This window comes from Nicotiana attenuata, chromosome 1 (assembly GCF_001879085.1).
Source record: "Nicotiana attenuata strain UT chromosome 1, NIATTr2, whole genome shotgun sequence".
NCBI lineage: Eukaryota > Viridiplantae > Streptophyta > Magnoliopsida > Solanales > Solanaceae > Nicotiana > Nicotiana attenuata.
In genome coordinates, this window is record NC_031989.1 from 60,736,454 (window position 1) to 60,753,620 (window position 17,167).

Consider the following 17,167-nt stretch of genomic DNA (forward strand, 5'->3'; position numbering starts at 1 on the left):
TACTGGTTTTGGATTCAATGTGAATCCTAATCCAGTCCCCTGGGTTGCAAGGGATTTCTCTTCAAGTGAATAAGTTTTCTTTCGAGTACAGATTTGATGTATGTCGCTCAGTTTCTCTAGCACTCGTTTGATACAATGCCTCACCAGTTGTATGCCCTCTTTCTATCCCTGACTTGTTACACAGCAGATCTATATAGGCTACTATGCTTGTTTGCAGTAGAATGAAGAGAGTTATTTTGGTTTGATCAAAGTATACTAAGGATGGAGTTACACTGTGAATTTATACAAGGATCAATGGTGAAGGCTTGTCAACCCAAGGGTTTTGATCCTTGGAAAGAGTTGATTCTTTCCAAGAATAAAGAACTATCCGTTGCTTCTCTTCAGACCTTTTCCTTCGACAGATAACGGGTTTTACAGGATTCTTCCTTGATTGTTGGACCTTCCAATCTTGACCGCCGTCCGGATCTTCTAGCTTTAATAGTTCTTCAGTGATTTGATCTGACTCGTCAATCACAGATTGTGTTGAATCTTTATTCCATTATGGCAGATTTGATTTCCCAAAATCATGGAGCTAATCCTGATTTGCTGATGTAGTACTGTTTCTTTCCTTGTACATCGTAAGTATTTCAGGCAGCTTCCCTTCTGAATGATTTCCTTCCTTATTCGACATAGCAGTTCCAATAGTTCCTTTTTACTTCTTTGAACTCCTGCACATGCATATTAATTGCATCATTAAAATATGATCTAACAACATCTACCCGTTAGTTAGCCACCTAGGCAATGCCACGACCCTAGTGCCTTTCTCTATATTAACTACAACTTAGCAATATCTCCGTAGCATAATTTAGCTTCAAACATTAGTCTTATAATAGTAGATATAAAAATCAAAACCAAAGATGTTAGAAGTGATATTAGAAGCACTANAGCTTTCAAGTCGCTGATTATCTTACTGAACCTGGCAAACATTTCTTCGATGGATTCTCCTTCCTTCATTGAGAACAGTTCATAGTCGTGAACTAGCATATTGATGTGAGTTTCCTTTACTTTGCTGGTACCTTCGTAGGTAACCTCAAGTTTGTCCCACATCTCTTTGGCTGTATCACAGCTAGATATTTTCTCATATTCTTCACCACTTATCGCATTGTGAAGCAGATTTCTTGCCTTGTGATTTATTTAGACAGCTTTCAGTTGTTCTTTTGTGTATGAGTCTATGTCATCAGGATCAGCGAGTGGTGGAGTGCTGGCAGGCAGTGGATAGTTACCCTTCTTGATAACTCTCCACACCTTGACGTCGTATGCCTTGGTGAAGATTTCCATTTGAATTTTCCAGTGGGAAAAATGTTGTCCATTGAAGTAAGGTGGCCTTACTTGTGAAGTACCTTCTTGAAAGAGAGCTCCTATCGTAACATGATTTGCCATGATCTTTTTCTCACAAGCTCTTAAGCAGAAAACAAGAGTGTGAGCCTTGCTCTGATACCAATTGAAAGTACAAGAGGGGGGGGTGAATTGTAGATAATTAAAGTTAATCGTTAACAAGTTGACTTAAAACTTAAGAAGTCGACTAAATATGGCAATCTTGCAGATATAGTAATTCGAGGTAATAAGCAGAAAGTAAATGCAAAAATTAAAGACACCAGAAATTTTTATACTGGTTCGGATTCAATGTGAATCCTAATCCAGTCCCCTTGGGTTGCAAGGGATTTCTCTTCAAGTGAATAAGTTTTCTTTCGAGTACAGATTTGATGTATGTCTCTCAGTTTCTCTAGCACTCGTTTGATACAATGCCTCACCAGTTGTATGCCCTCTTTCTATCCCTGACTTGTTACACAACAGATCTATATAGGCTACTATGCTTGTTTGCAGTAGAATGAAGAGAGTTATTTTTGTTTGATCAAAGTATACTAAGGATGGAGTTACACTGTGAATTTATACAAGGATCAATGGTGAAGGCTTGTCAACCCAAGGGTTTTGATCCTTGGAAAGAGTTGATTCTTTCCATGAATAAAGAACTATCCGTTGCTTCTCTTCAGACCTTTTCCTTCGGCAGATAACGGGTTTGACAGGATTCTTCCTTGATTGTTGAACCTTCCAATCTTGATCGCCGTCCGGATCTTCTAGCTTCAATAGTTCATCAGTGATTTGATCGGACTCGTCAATCACAGATTGCGTTGAATCTTTATTCCATTATGGCAGATTTGATTTCCCAAAATCATGGAGCTAATCCTGATTTGCTGATGTAGTAGTGTTTCTTTCCTTGTACATCGTAAGTATTTCAGGCAGCTTCCCTTTTGAATGATTTCCTTCCTTGTTCGACATAGCCGTTCCAATAGTTCCTTTTTACTTCTTTGAACTCCTGCACATGCATATTAATTACATCATAAAATAGATCTAACATCCCCATCTTTTCTCCGACTCAGGTACTTCTTTTCTATGTCCATTAGAGGACGAACGACTGTTTTAGAGGTGGAGAATGTGATGACCCAAAAGGCCATCACTCATTTTGAAAGAAAATTATGTGTTCCGAGGCCTTAAAAACCTCTTTTTGTCTCACCTCGATTTGCGTGCGCAGTCCTGGCACGTTTTCGAAAAGCTTTTATGTGAAAACTAAGTAAAATAGGGAAAATGGCCTTTAAAATTGATTAAAGTTGACTTTGGTCAACATTCTTGGTAAACGGATCCGGACCCGTGATCCGACGGTCTCGTAGGGTCCGTAGTAAAATTTGGGACTTGGGCGTATGCCCGGAATCGACTTCCAAGGTCCCAAGCCCGAGAAATGAATTTTTGAAAGAAATTGTCTAACTGAAATTATAAGAGTTTGGAAACGAAAAGATGCTTGAAATTGATGGTATCGGGCCCGTATTTTATTTTCGAAGCCCGGTACAGGTCTTATATAATAATTAAGTTGAATCTTGTAAAGTTTGGTAAGAATCGGAGTTCATTTAGTATAAATCGGACCTTTAATTGGGAAAAATAGAAATTTTGATGTTCATGAGTAATTATATGAATTTGACGTTTAATTCATGGGTGTTGATGTTATTTTGATGATTTGATCGCACGAGCAAGTCTGTATGATGTTTTTGGACTTGTGTGCATGTTTTGTTTTGAGCCCCGAGGGCTCGGGTGAGTTTTGGATAGGCCACAGAGTGAATTAGACTTGGAACATAAAAGTTGCAGGTTTAGAGAAAGTTCCAGGTCTCTGAAACCAGGCTTCGCGGTTCGCGGCGGGGTCTTCGCGACCGCGGTGGAATTTATGCGGTCAGCGGTGAGCAAGGCCATGTCTTCGTGGCCGCGCTCCAAAATTAGCGGTCCGCGGTGGACTTCGCGGCCGCGATCCTTTTTCTGCGATCAGCGGTGAGGATTTGAGAGAGGTATATATAAACGAGCCTTTTCAGCCATTTTTCGTTTTTTCAAAAACCTAAGACATAAGAGGCGATTTTTCAAACACTCTTTCCTCCCCAAAACACAAGTAAGTGATTTTAAACTCATTTCATTCACTCCTTAACTTCTTTTTATAAGATTTTATCCTAGAATCAAGGGTTTTCATGGTGGAATTGGAAATTTTGGGTAGAACTTAAGAATATTGAAATTTGGGGATTTAGACCTCAAATTGAGGTCGGATTCCAAAACCAATTATATATCCGGGCTCGGGGGTGAATGGGTAATCAGATTTTGGTCTGAATTTCGGATTTTGACCAAGCGGGCCCGGGGGCGATTTTTGACTTTTTGGGAAAATCACTAAAAAACCTATTTTCATGCATTAGAATTGGTTTATTTAGTATTTATTAATGTTATTAAGTAAATTGTGACTAGATACAAGCGAATTGGAGGTGGAACCAAGAGGTAAAGCGGTAGTTGAGATTTGATTGTGTCCGTGGCTTTGAGGTAAGTGTTTGGTCGAACCTTAGCTTGAGGGATTAGGAGTTGTGTCTTATTTGCTATGTGTTAATTGTTGAGTACGACGTATAGGCATGGTGACAAGTATCTATACGTCGGTGTCAAGCATGCCGGTGAGTCTTATACTATGAATAATGTGACTCCGTTTCGTATTGTTCATGCTTTATATGACGATTTCTATGGTTAAGCAAGGCTTGTGGAAGTATTATTGGTAATTAAACATTGTAGAGCGTTGGCTCAGGTTGAGAATTGAGTTGTGAAGTAAATGCGGAAAAGAGAAGAGGTTTATGATATTGTCTCCCTTGCCGGGATGTTATTGCTTTTGATATTATCTCCCTTGCCGGGATGTTATTACTCATGATATTATTTTCCTTGCCGGGATATTATTGTTATGCTATTGTTCCCTTGCCGGGATTTTATTGTGATATTATTGATTCCCTTGCCCAAATTGCTTTGTGACTGTTGCTTGGGTGAGGAAGAGTGTAAAGCACGGAGGGCGATGTTGTGCATGTTTTGAGAGTGTTAATGCATGAAGGGTGATGCCGTGCAGATATTGTGAGGTAAAAGCACGAAGTGTGATGTCGTACCGCACGATGTACAATGCCGTGCCATGATATGAGTGATAATACACGAAGGATAATTCCGAGCCATGATTATGTGAGGTAAAGCACGAAGGGTGATGCCGTGCCGATTATATTGATTCTTATGGTGAGGACGAGAGTAAAAGCACGAAGGGTGATGCTGTGCACTTGTCTTGATTTTCCTGATTCTTGCTGATAATTGAGTTATGGTGTTCTTTACATTTATCTATTGGTTTTCTGTTGTTACTTGATGTTCCCCGCAGCATGTTCCCCCCTCATATCCTTAACTATAAATTTCTACCGTTATTTTTCCGCTGTATATGATTTAACTGCACATGCTTATTTGGTAGTCTGGTCCTAGCCTCGTCACTACTTCGCCGAGGTTAGGCTAGGCACTTACCAGCACATGGGGTCGGTTGTGTTGATACTACACTCTGCACTGTGTGCAGAACCCGGCGCTGCATCTTTTGGACTACAGTGAGGTTGCTGCTTTCAGTCCATCAGGCGAATCGAGGTAGTCCTGCAGGCGTCCGCAGGCCTTGGCGTCTCCTTCTACCTTTCCATACCGTTTCTTTTATGTACTTCAGAAACAGCGTTGTATTTATCTTTCGGACCCCTATTTGTAGTATTCTTAGACAGTCTATGAGATTGTGACACCAATTCTGGGTAGCTTATATTTATGGATTTGTATCGGTATTATTATTAAATTGTTACATTTTATTCTTCCGCTTTTTTATTTCCGCTGTTTATATAATGTTTATTCACCATTATTAAGGGATTTAAAAAAAATGAAAAGGGTTGAATAATTGTAATAATTGGCTTGCCTAGCTTTCACTAGTAGGCGACATTACGACTCCCGAGGGTGGGAAATCCGGATCGTGACATTAACATACCTGAGTCGATTCTCTTGACAATCCCTCTAACACAAGTTAATTACGACCAAACACATGATGACAAAATCAGAATAAAAAAAAATCCGCATAATATTCTTGAGAAAAGTTGTACCGTACTTCTTTTTAATTGACTTGCAGAGAACATTGTATTATGCGGAAGAAGTGATAAAACCGATTAACACCACAGGTTCGATTCACCCATCAAACAGATAAAATAAATCTTTTATGCACTCTGTTGAAGATCATTTGTAAAACATTCAAGTGGAATATATATTGAATGAAACCACTGACAGAAACGACAACTTGCGCAATCAAAAAAATCTTTTACTTGTACTCTTATATTGTGACACCTTTTCAAGTATTATATGAGTCACTATGTTAGATTAGTGGGCTGCCACGTAATCCCCTTTTTGGGGATTTAAACTTTATCCAATCACCAATTAATTAGGTAATATTTCGCTACCCGATAATTCATCAATTACCCGCATAATTAAGAATTATCTCAATTTACTTAAAATTTTACTTATTTTTAATACACTTTATACACCGTATTATTACGGTCATGTGGTACCATGTAAAATAAATTCATACACTATTATTTCATTAAAACAACCATGTAAAAATACATATGTTTTCTCAACTTATAATTTTCTTAATCACATATAAAGAGTACAAATTGTCGTACACTTAATTCTTAAAATGATTAAAAGATAACCTTCTTTTCTTGTGAGAAAATAATTTCTACCCTTACAATAAAGAAAATCTCGTAAACTTTTTCATATTATGTGTATTATTTAAAGCATATTCGGAAGGTCTAATGTTAATAACTATATAAAATTATATTTTTTAAACTATTTTACAAAAATATTTCACTCAAAATACCATATCAAATATATATATATATAACGGTATCAAGGTGGTTAAACTTACGGGTTGTAACATCCTTCCCCCGTTTAGAACATTCGTTCTCGAATATTAACTCTTTAAGATTTGCAAAATTTTCACTAGGGTCTCCTCTGTGAATTAAACTTATAACCCAAACTATATCTGAATTTTAGACTATTCAGTATCATTTGTACTCGAGTATCTCGTATCTTCTTCATCTTTACCTGACTTACTATCGCATCATATTTTCTGTCGCTTTCATAACCTCTCTTCCACATAAGTAGAAATTACATCTACGCCTTAAAGCTCTATTGTAATACCTGCACCTCTGGTGCATACTGAATCTGGCGAAAGCTTTATACTGACTTCTTACGACTCAACTCTATGGCACGATCTGGAAACAAAAGAAGGGTGACATCTCCTAAATGCCCTATAGCCTCTCAGTTATAAATGTGGCGCGCAACACACTCATAAGTGAGACTCTACTAGGCACGACTTTGTAGACTTCCAAGGACACGATTCGCTCTGATACCACTTTGTCACGCCCCAAACCTGGGGAGGGGTGGCTAGCACCCGGTGCCGTACTGGCCCGAGCGAACCACTCTGTAATTCATTTATTTTCTTTGTAACTATCATGGGCGAACATGACCACAACTCGTAATGTATAACTATAAGTGGGCAAACACTGTATTAATGAATCATTTTTCTTAAACATGAAGACATATGGGCTGTCAAAGCCTCTGACCTACTGTAAAAAATGAACCTCTGTCTACAAAGCCTTTAAGATTTTTCGACATCAAATGGGACAGGATACCGGCCTACCCATAAGTGTGTAGAAAACTCTGACACGATGACTCATAGACCCGGCTGTACTCCGAATGAGGTGGAGTCTTACCGATCCTTTGCTGAATGCAGACCTCGTCTACTGTGAGGGCTTGTCAATCTGGTTATCTATACCTGCAGGCATGAATGCAGCGTCCCCAACAAAAGAACGTCAGTACGAATAATGTACTGAGTATGTAAGGCAGAACTAAAACATAACAATAAGTTAACATTAATTAAAGACATATAACAATCAAGCTGAATCTCTGAAGTACCACCTTATCTGCATACCTATCATACTTATATATATAATGCTTCTCTTTGAGACTATTTTTATTATCCATATCGTATGATGCATGACTGCTTAACTGATCAGTGGTAACTGCCCGACCGGCCGTCGCACGATGGTAAATGCATGACTGCCCAACCGGTGGTAAATAATGATACATAACTGCCCAACCGGTGGTAACTGCCCAACCGACCGTAGCCTGGTGGTAAATGCATGTCTGCTCGACCGACCGTAGCACGGTGGTAAATGAATATGCATGACTGCCCAACCGGCCGTAGCACGGTGGTAAATATGTAATTGCCCAACCGGCCGAACCACGGTGGTAAATGTATGACTGCCCAACTGGTGGTAAATAATGATACATAACTGCCCAACCGGGGATAATTGCCCAACCGGCCATAGCCAGGTGATAAATGCATGTGCATGAAAATGCATGTATTACTGTGTTATGAACATTAACACCTTTATCTGAAGAAAATCATTGTTGGTTCCGAAGTTATTTTCTTTACTTCACCTTAGTAAGTAAACACAAACATAGGAGAGTTCGGCACATCTATATGCATATAATACCTAGAGAATTCATGAGACAAAAGAGGACATAAGAATTCAGTGATTGACAATAAATTTTGGATCTCTCCTACCCTTTTTTCTAAGGTCCCTCTAACACCTTAGAAATGCAATGTATTCTCAAATAGTGCAAATCATAATTAGGTAACAACACAGGAGCATTTCCTAGCCATAACTTCTCGTTGACCATCCATTTACTAATCAATGTGAATTATATAGGACGCGTTCTCCAAAAGGCAACAATCTCAAAAATGAAATTCCCCAAGCTTTAAATGACATAACTGTCATTGGTTTTGTTAATGCCACTTCTTGACTTGACTCTCAAAATTTTCTTAGCTGAAATTTGACTAGCTTTGAGTAATATATTTGAATAGACTCCACTTGACATTACTATTTCATATTTACCAGTTAAAATTTTTATCTCTTTTTTATTCAAGCAACAACATACTCTTCAATGTTAAGCTAGTGCCTTATAATGGGAAAACTCTTAACAGCTAGTTCAATATCGGATTGACTCTCTCACTGATCAACTCACCAATCAACCAGCTACGCCTCAATAGAGATTTAGGAACATATTTAGACATGCTTGAATATCATTTTACATAAATGAATAACATAGACATTCTTAACTGTTAAGAGTAGAATCACTTATGGAATAACATTACGTTTACGTATCGTTACTTGGATCATGCCAAAAGAAGGAATGATTAACCTTAACATACCTGAGTCAATTCTCTTGAAAATCCCTCTAACACAAGTTAATTACGACCAAACACATGATGACAAGATCGAAATAGGAAAAAATTCGTATGGTATTCTTAAGATAAATTGCACCGTACTTCTTTTTAATTGACTTGCAGAGAACATTGTATTATGCAGAAGAAGTGATAAAACAGATTAACACCAAAGGTTCTATTCACCCGTCAAACAGATAAAATAAATCTTTTATGCACTCTGTTGAAGATCATTTGTAAAACATTCAAGTGGAATATATATTCATTGAAACCACTCACAGAAACGACAACTTGTGCAATCAAAAAAATCTTTTACTTGTACTCTTGTATTGTGACACCTTTTCATGTATTATATGAGTCACTATGTTAGATTAGTGGGCTGCCACGCAATCCCCTTGTTGGGGATTTAAACTTTATTCAATCGTCAATTAATTATGTTATATCCCGCTACCCGATAATTAATTAATTACCCGCATAATTAAGAATTATTTCAAATTACTTAAAATTTTATTTATTTTTAATACACTTTATGCACCGTACTATTACGGTCATGTGGTACCATGTAAAATAAATTCATACACTATTATTTTATTAAAACAACCATGTAAATATATATATATTTTCTCAACTTATAATTTTCTTAATCTCATATAAAGAGTACAAATTGTCGTACACTTAATTCTTAAAATGGTAAAAAGATAACCTTCTTTTCTTGTGAGAAAATAATTCTACCTTTACAATAAAGAAAATCTCGTAAACTTTTTCATATTANTTGGACTATTACGTTTTACTAAAACATTATTTTCCAAACTTTTATTTTGGAAAAAACATTGTATATAACTTCCAAGTTTTGGGATTTTGGTCCAAAATCAGCTCAATAGCTAATTTTGGGATTTGAAATTTGGGATTTGAGATTTGGCCAAATATGAGCAAAATTTATGTCCAAACATGAATTTTGAAAATAAATCCCAAATTTATTTTGGGAAAACTAATGGCCAAACGGGGCGTAGGTAATGACTAGTGATTTTTGGCGCCAAATGTGTAACTTGCCCATAATAAATGATCCTAGTTCAGAGCGCGTGCTGTCTACTGGGCTTTTTGTTTGCTTATGGATCAACAGATGTCCAAAAGATCCAAAGCAAATTATTTGGTAAACGGAAAAGAGTCAAAACTACCCCTAGACTATTGGAGTTGGTACAATAATACCCTCCGTCCACCTATTTTGAAAAAATTGCCCTCACTGTTATCTTTTCGGCTCAAGAATGCCCTTACGACTAACGGCCATGTTAGACAAAAAAAATTAATTAATTTCCACGTGTCATAACGGAAAAAAGGTCAAAACTGCCCCTAGACTATTGGAATTGGTACAATAATATCCCTCATCTCAAAAAATCTCTCCCTCCACCCCTCCACCCTCCCCCCCTAGCGTGAGTGCGTTCATATTTCTCTTGTTCTTCTCATCCTTTTTTTTGACCTTGCACTCTATTTGAATAATCACTACAAACATCATTAAAGTTTTATTTTCAGACAACCAAAAATTTTTATCACCAATACTTTACGTCATACAACTTTCAAGGAACCTGTTAAGCAAAAAAAAAACTTAATTAATTTCCATGTGTCATCGTCCCGTTGGCCTAACTTAAGACTCACCTAAATTAAAATAAATTCACCCACATTCTAAGACCCTTTTCCTCCGTTTCTTTCTCCTCTTTCTTTTAAAAATTATTCCACCAACTAGAACTTTCATACCCCCATTTTTTCCCTAAGCAAACAAAACTCTCTCGTATAGTTAATCACCTTCCTCTTCCTAATTCTTTGTATATTAAATGTGCACATCAATACTCCTATTTTTTTCCATCACAGAAATATTATTCATCATCAATTTTTCTTACTACACTTTACTGCTTCATACAATAAGCTCAATCAAGTGTTTATTACAGTCACATTCACCAATAAGTCGTATTCTCTCATATTCTCAGGCATATGATCTCAAATATTTCTCTTGATTTAACCGTCTCTTTTTTAAAATTGACGGTGTTGATATAACCTGAAGAGCATCCACGTACAATAGCTTAATTTATGGACATGGTCGGATGTTCAGACTATAATGAGCCAATGAAGAAGAAAAAGATCGAGGTCCGAGCAGAGACCAAATAAATCATTGGTATAATCAAAATTGGATGCAGTGTTGTCAGGAAATATACAATAAAAAATATTGCAAATGCTCAATGAACATTACTATTGGTAGAAAAATAACTTATTAAACCATAAAATCTTACAATGAAGCATTAATTTCAAAGAGTACCTGATTTCACTCAGAAAATTGATTTAATAAAAAATGTTAATTTAAAAATTAAATTAAGGCTGAAAAATCTGAGATGGAGAGGGAGATCTGTGGGTGTTGTAGGGTGAATATCTAAGACGGAGTAGGCTAATAAGTGGATATGGAGTGAGGTTTTAATTTAAGCCAATAGGAAATTAACACATAATAAATAATAAATTTTTTTCTTAATCAAAATAGGGCTATTAGTTTTTAGGGTATGAGTGGGCCGAAAAGTTGATGTTAGGGGCATGAATGGGCCAGATTTGTAACGGTGAGGGAAATTTTTACAAAATAGGTGGACGGTATATTTTTCAACATAAGCGAATAGTCTAGGGGTAGTTTTGGCCCTTTTCCGTTGTTTTTCTTCTGTTTTGTTTTCTTTTGCTTCTTTTTTTTTTTTTTTGCTTTTTCTCTTCTTTTTTTTTTTGTTTTTTTTTTCTTCTCTTTTTCTTTTCTTTTTCGGTCTTTTTTTTGTCGTTTTTTTAAATAATAACTTCCAGGTTCCAATGAGGGTAATCAAAGAGAGGGAATTGGCTCAAAGGGTTTGCAACAAGGTTAATGGTATTTGGGTAGCGAGAAAGAAAGCCTTCATCATCCCTATCAGAGAATGTTAACACCAAGTAATGAGTTAAACATAGTACCTTTTGATTGCATCTGCATGGACTATTATATCAGGGACATCTCCTTCGATGTCTCCCAAATACAATGCTCCCTTTGGCAACACTCTTATTAGAATGTACGGACCTCTCCAATTTGGAGCAAATTTTCCCTTAGCTTCATCATGGTGCGGGAGAATATGTCTCAGGATGAGTTGCCCCACTTCAAATTTCTTGGGCAGTACTTTCTTGATGTAGGCACAGGCCATTCTTTGTTGTACAACTGCCCATGGCAGACTCCAGCCAATCAATTTCCATCAAACAAAGACAATGTTTCATTCGGGTCTTGACTCAATCTTCATCATCAATCTCGGCTTCAACAATGATCCAATGATAGGGAATCTCATTTTCGTTCCAATTCTTTATTTATTTTCGTACAAGCCTTATCTTCAACACATTATGCTTCTTGGTTCATTATTCAAAATCTGGCAGCGTTTTTAGGATCTGGGCATGAAGTCCGCAAGCATGTCATGTTATTAAAATCTGCATTACAGAACTGAAAAGAGAATAAGAAAGGTGACAAGGTTAGGAAAAGAGACATTCAATGGATGATGAAATATTGATTTCATTTATTTGAATTTTTTTTTAAAAAAAATAGAGGGGTTTACATCAGAATGTAAGACAATAAAGTAAAAACATTCGGCTGACACACTGAAATAACTCGAAAGGCAGAAAAGATAGCAAGACCGGCTACCGAGACTCCCGTCTGATAGGGAAAGTTTCTAGTTTGGCGGTTGTTTTTTGGTTTCTCTTATGACGCGGCTATGGCTACTATGACTTTCAATGTTGGACCAAATTCCCCATCATCAAATCATCCCGAGCAGGCCATGTCCTATTACTCAAATCTGGTAAAGTCAACCCCACATTTACCTTCATTTTTTTTTGTTTTTCACCAGCCAACTTGCCTACTTGCCTTTACGTGACCTTGGATCAACAACAATGGTGCTTGTTCCATTTGTTGAGAAGATGCTTCTACTTCCGAGGGATCTTTGATTGTTTTTGTAACACGCCATTGCAAACCAACAAACCGACCACCTTTAATTAGCTTTTATTTCAAAACAACAAGCATGTAAGAATAAACAATCTTCTCTTCTCTTTTCTTTTTTCTTTTTTTTTCTTTTTACCACTTTATTCTCTCTTTTTTTTCAAAATGATTCGATCGAACCTGATGTGGTTGCCTATGTATCATGTGGAGACATAAACCAGATCTTGTGTAGTTCGGAAAGATCAATTATAAAATAAATAAACTAACTCTTTTTTTACTTTTAAATAAAATCTAATCGTAAAAGCTCCTAACAAGGAAAATATTTTTGAACTTTGAATTCTGTATCTTTTTTTTTTATTTAAAATTTTCGAAAGAAAGACTTCTAAAAAGGAAAAAAATATTTTTGGATTTTCATTTTTGGTAATTTTTGAAAGAAAGGAATATTTTTTGGATTTCGATTTTTTTTTTGAATTTTTGGGAGAAAAATTTCTAAAAAAGGTGGAAAATATTTTTGAATTTTTGAGTTTGACGTCTTAAAGAAAGACTTCTAAGGAATTAAAGGTGAATATATTTTTTTAAAATTGGGGGCCGGACCCCATGAAGGTTGCCTACGTATCTCACACCCGGTAATAATCAGACCCCCGTAGTTCTATTAAAACAAATAAATAAAAATTATTTTGAGAATTGTGATTTTACACACCAGAACCATTCAAAATTTTATTAAAAAAAATGGGTACTTTATGAAAACTTGGAGTAATTTTCTCTCTCTCTCTCTCTCTCTCTCTCTCTCTCTCTCTCTCTCTCTCTCTCTCTCTCTCTCCTCTTCAATCAATCTATCCTACAGCCGGTCAACATTTGAGTAAAGCCTACCAAATAATGTTACATATCGCATAGAAAGATGAACACGTTGCTCTGAAAAATTGGTACCTGTCCTAGACGGGCCCGACCCCTGTGCTGTCACGCCCCAACCTCGGGAGGCGCGATCGACGCTCAATCGAGTGACCCCAACTGAGCAAGCCTTACCAAACACTACCTACCCAACTCAATACGAATAAGGGGACCATGCTTTCATTTATTCAACAAAGGAAGATAGTATATTCGACATTTTTCGTTCATTTTAGATCACAACATTAAACTGTAGATAAGTTAGTTTCCAAAGTTCCCATAGAGTTACAATTCATAGGCAACATAAGTTTAGAATTACAACATAGCTCGCACACCCATCCGACACCCACATCTGACCCACATATATGTCTACGGAGCCTCTAAGGATACAAAAGATAAATGTGACAACGCCGGCAACAAGGCCCTGGCTATACCTCAAAAGTGAATGTCCAAAAAGGTAAGAGGTGTGCAATGAAGCCCCTTGAAGGAGAAAGGGGCTCACCAAGATCTTTGAGAAGGAGAATGCTCTGCTACACACGATCGGCACTATCCGCTATGGAGTCACATACATTCATTAAAAAAATGTAGCGCCCCCGGCAAAAGGGACGTTAGTACCATGGAATAGTACTAGTATGTATAACTAAACACCATTTTACTAGAAAGAACTACCGAGCAATGACAAGTAAATCACATAGGTGAATCAAATATTCAAATCATAGAATCATTCACATAATTCCCATAACTTAGTTTGGGGCATTTCTTTCATACGTTCATCACTGTTCTCGATACCACCGCTATCCTGAACGGAGTCCGATCACGACCCGACCGGCTAGGTTGCCTCATTGGAGGCATATATCTCAATCACTATTTCATTTTCCTTATCCGGAATTCAATATCAGCACACCACCACCATGTGTGCAGCATGGTGTCCGATCACGGCCCGATCGGCTAGGCCGCCTTGCCTAGGCGTGGTTTCTTTCTCATTAATCATCTCACTTGAATCGATTATCTTTCATGTATCAATTCAATTAATGGGCACTTTGGGCCACACTTATCACATCATTTTCCTTTTCAATATTCACCTTGCAAGTTATGATCATAGGCACATACGAAAGTAATTCAAGTTGCAAGCACATGTAAGTGTTCACATAGTTAGCATGAAAATTCTCAGTTTTGATCTTTGGCTTATAGCCCACGCATTTCAACACATGATTGTATACTTTATATTTCATTAAATATCAAGAATAGTACATTACTCACGTTTGGGGCACATCTTTCATGTATATGTGCATATAAATTGCAAATCAATCAATGTGAAACAATAATCAGTACACCAACCAATTCAAATCTTACCACACCATCGTAAACGCCAACGGAGCTCAATTTCTAAGAAAAGGGGAGTTTTAGCCATACATACCTCAATATAGCTTTCCTTACTCTTTACAAATTCCGGAATTCTTATCACTTCGATCTATGATGCAAGAATTACAAATTAAACCGGAAATTAGGGACGAGGATGAGATTCTAGCTTGGTTCAAGCATAATATCGAACACTTGAGGTGCATAATCTTTTTTGCACTTATCATTCTATACCCCCAACTGCCATCTTTTTTGTTTACTACTTTCCAATGTCCTATGGTGTGGTATGCATGCAAGAGATTCAATTTTATACCCATGAATTACTTCCCTAAGGACCCCATATAGCTAAGTATACAAATATGAGCTGAGGTGATGGAGCTTTACCTCTTGGGATGAAGATTTAGGAGCCTTCACTTGATTAGCTTCAAGGATTTAGTAAGATTCTATGAAGTAATTTGATGGGGAGAACTTTCTCTCACTTAGACCCCTCTCCCTCACTCTAGAAATGTCCAAAAATGCTCAAAACGTTTTTTTGAGCTATAATACCGAATATAACGATAGGGGCGTCGGGTTAAAAATTAGAATATTGGAGCCCCGAGTCGGATCTGTGATCGCATTTGCGATCGCAAAGTGGAAATGCGGGCTGCATATTGGACCGCAAAAAGGCTCCCAAAACCTGAACATTTTGTTTGGGTATGCGACGAAAATGCGGTCCGCATACCCGTTATGCGGTCGCATAATGCACCGCAGAGCTGACCTTCACAAAATCCCAAGGAATTATCCGACGATTATGCGGTCCACATATCAGTTGTGCGATCGCATAATGGACCGCATTCTTAACCTCAAATTAGCCAACCCACTGACTCACTTTGCAGCAGATTTGCGGTCCGCATACCTGGAATGCGACCGCATTCTGGACCGCATTTTTGCACTCTTCCGGAAATCTTTGGTTCTTGATTTTTAAATGCATAGATCAGCTCTAAGGGTCCGAATCGTGGCGAGCAAGCTTGCCGCGAAGAATTCTTTATGAGATTCTAACAATTGATCCTAACTTGGCACTACGAGATTCGGGTTTTGAGTAGAAAAATTCACAGGGCCTTACATGTGCCGAGTCCCGCTATGTCCAATGCACATGATGAAGATAAAGCATAGCCTACTATGGATATTCATTGATTGTGGCTTGTTCTTCTATGTTTTCAAATCCTAAAGGAGATGGTATCTATACCTGGCTTACCCGGGTGGACAACCCGAGCCAAGGAGCGTCAAACGCCACCAGTAGTAGAATAACACTGGCTAGCTAACGACTCTCCTGCCTAAACATGTGTGACTATATCCTTCACCATAAGTTGGTAGGCTAACTGGCTTAATCTCAAGACAAAAATTTTGTGATGCTGGTAGGCAAACACAACATAACTACCTATCAGAAGACTCAGAGGGGTGCGAGAGAGGATACAGTTTATATCACAGTTCAAATAAATATTAAATCGGTAAATATGCGATAAATAGAACATTAGTCTCCGAAACACAATAATATCTAAAACATGATAAAGGCCAAACAAGAATAAATATAAAAAGCTCGACTTCTAATTAATTTTCTCCAGCAGAGTCGCCAGAGATGTCACACCTCTTTTTTCCCACACAACCCTATTAAGAGGTTGAGTTAGAAGAGTTTTTACAATTAAAGTGACGTTAAAAGGGATTATTTATTATTTGGAGTCGCCCCTTCGATTTGAGTTTTGGTGTTCCAAGTCACCTTTTATTTGAATACCCTTTCAAAAGGAAGGTTTCACTCTTAGTTTATGGTATACGAAAATAGAAGACTGAGTAAGGAATTCTGTTGACCGATGGGAAGGTGTAAGGCAAACCCCTCGAGTCCCGTGGTTCTAGCACAGTCGCTTTTATTGACTCACGTAAGGCTTAAATCAATTGTTGGCTATTCTCGTAATTTATTGGTTGTGGTTTGCCTACTACCGCTTAATTAATTATTATATTTTATTAACTGTCTTCACCAAGATGCAGTATGCACACGAGGTATTCTTCTTTGAAGTTGGATGTTAAACAAAGGTACAGAAATGCACACATGGTTAAAGCATAATTATTGTAAATTTTAAAGGTATCAAGACGCGGAATGCGCACATGATCCTTTTATTTTTTAGGCATATCAATCCAAGGTTCGGGTATGAACACATTGTGATGATCTAAAGGGTCATCTTTTGTTTTAGAACCCGAATCCGGGTTTTGAGGCCTGGAAAACCTCATTTTCTTTCTCCTCGATTTGCGTGCGCAGTCCGGGC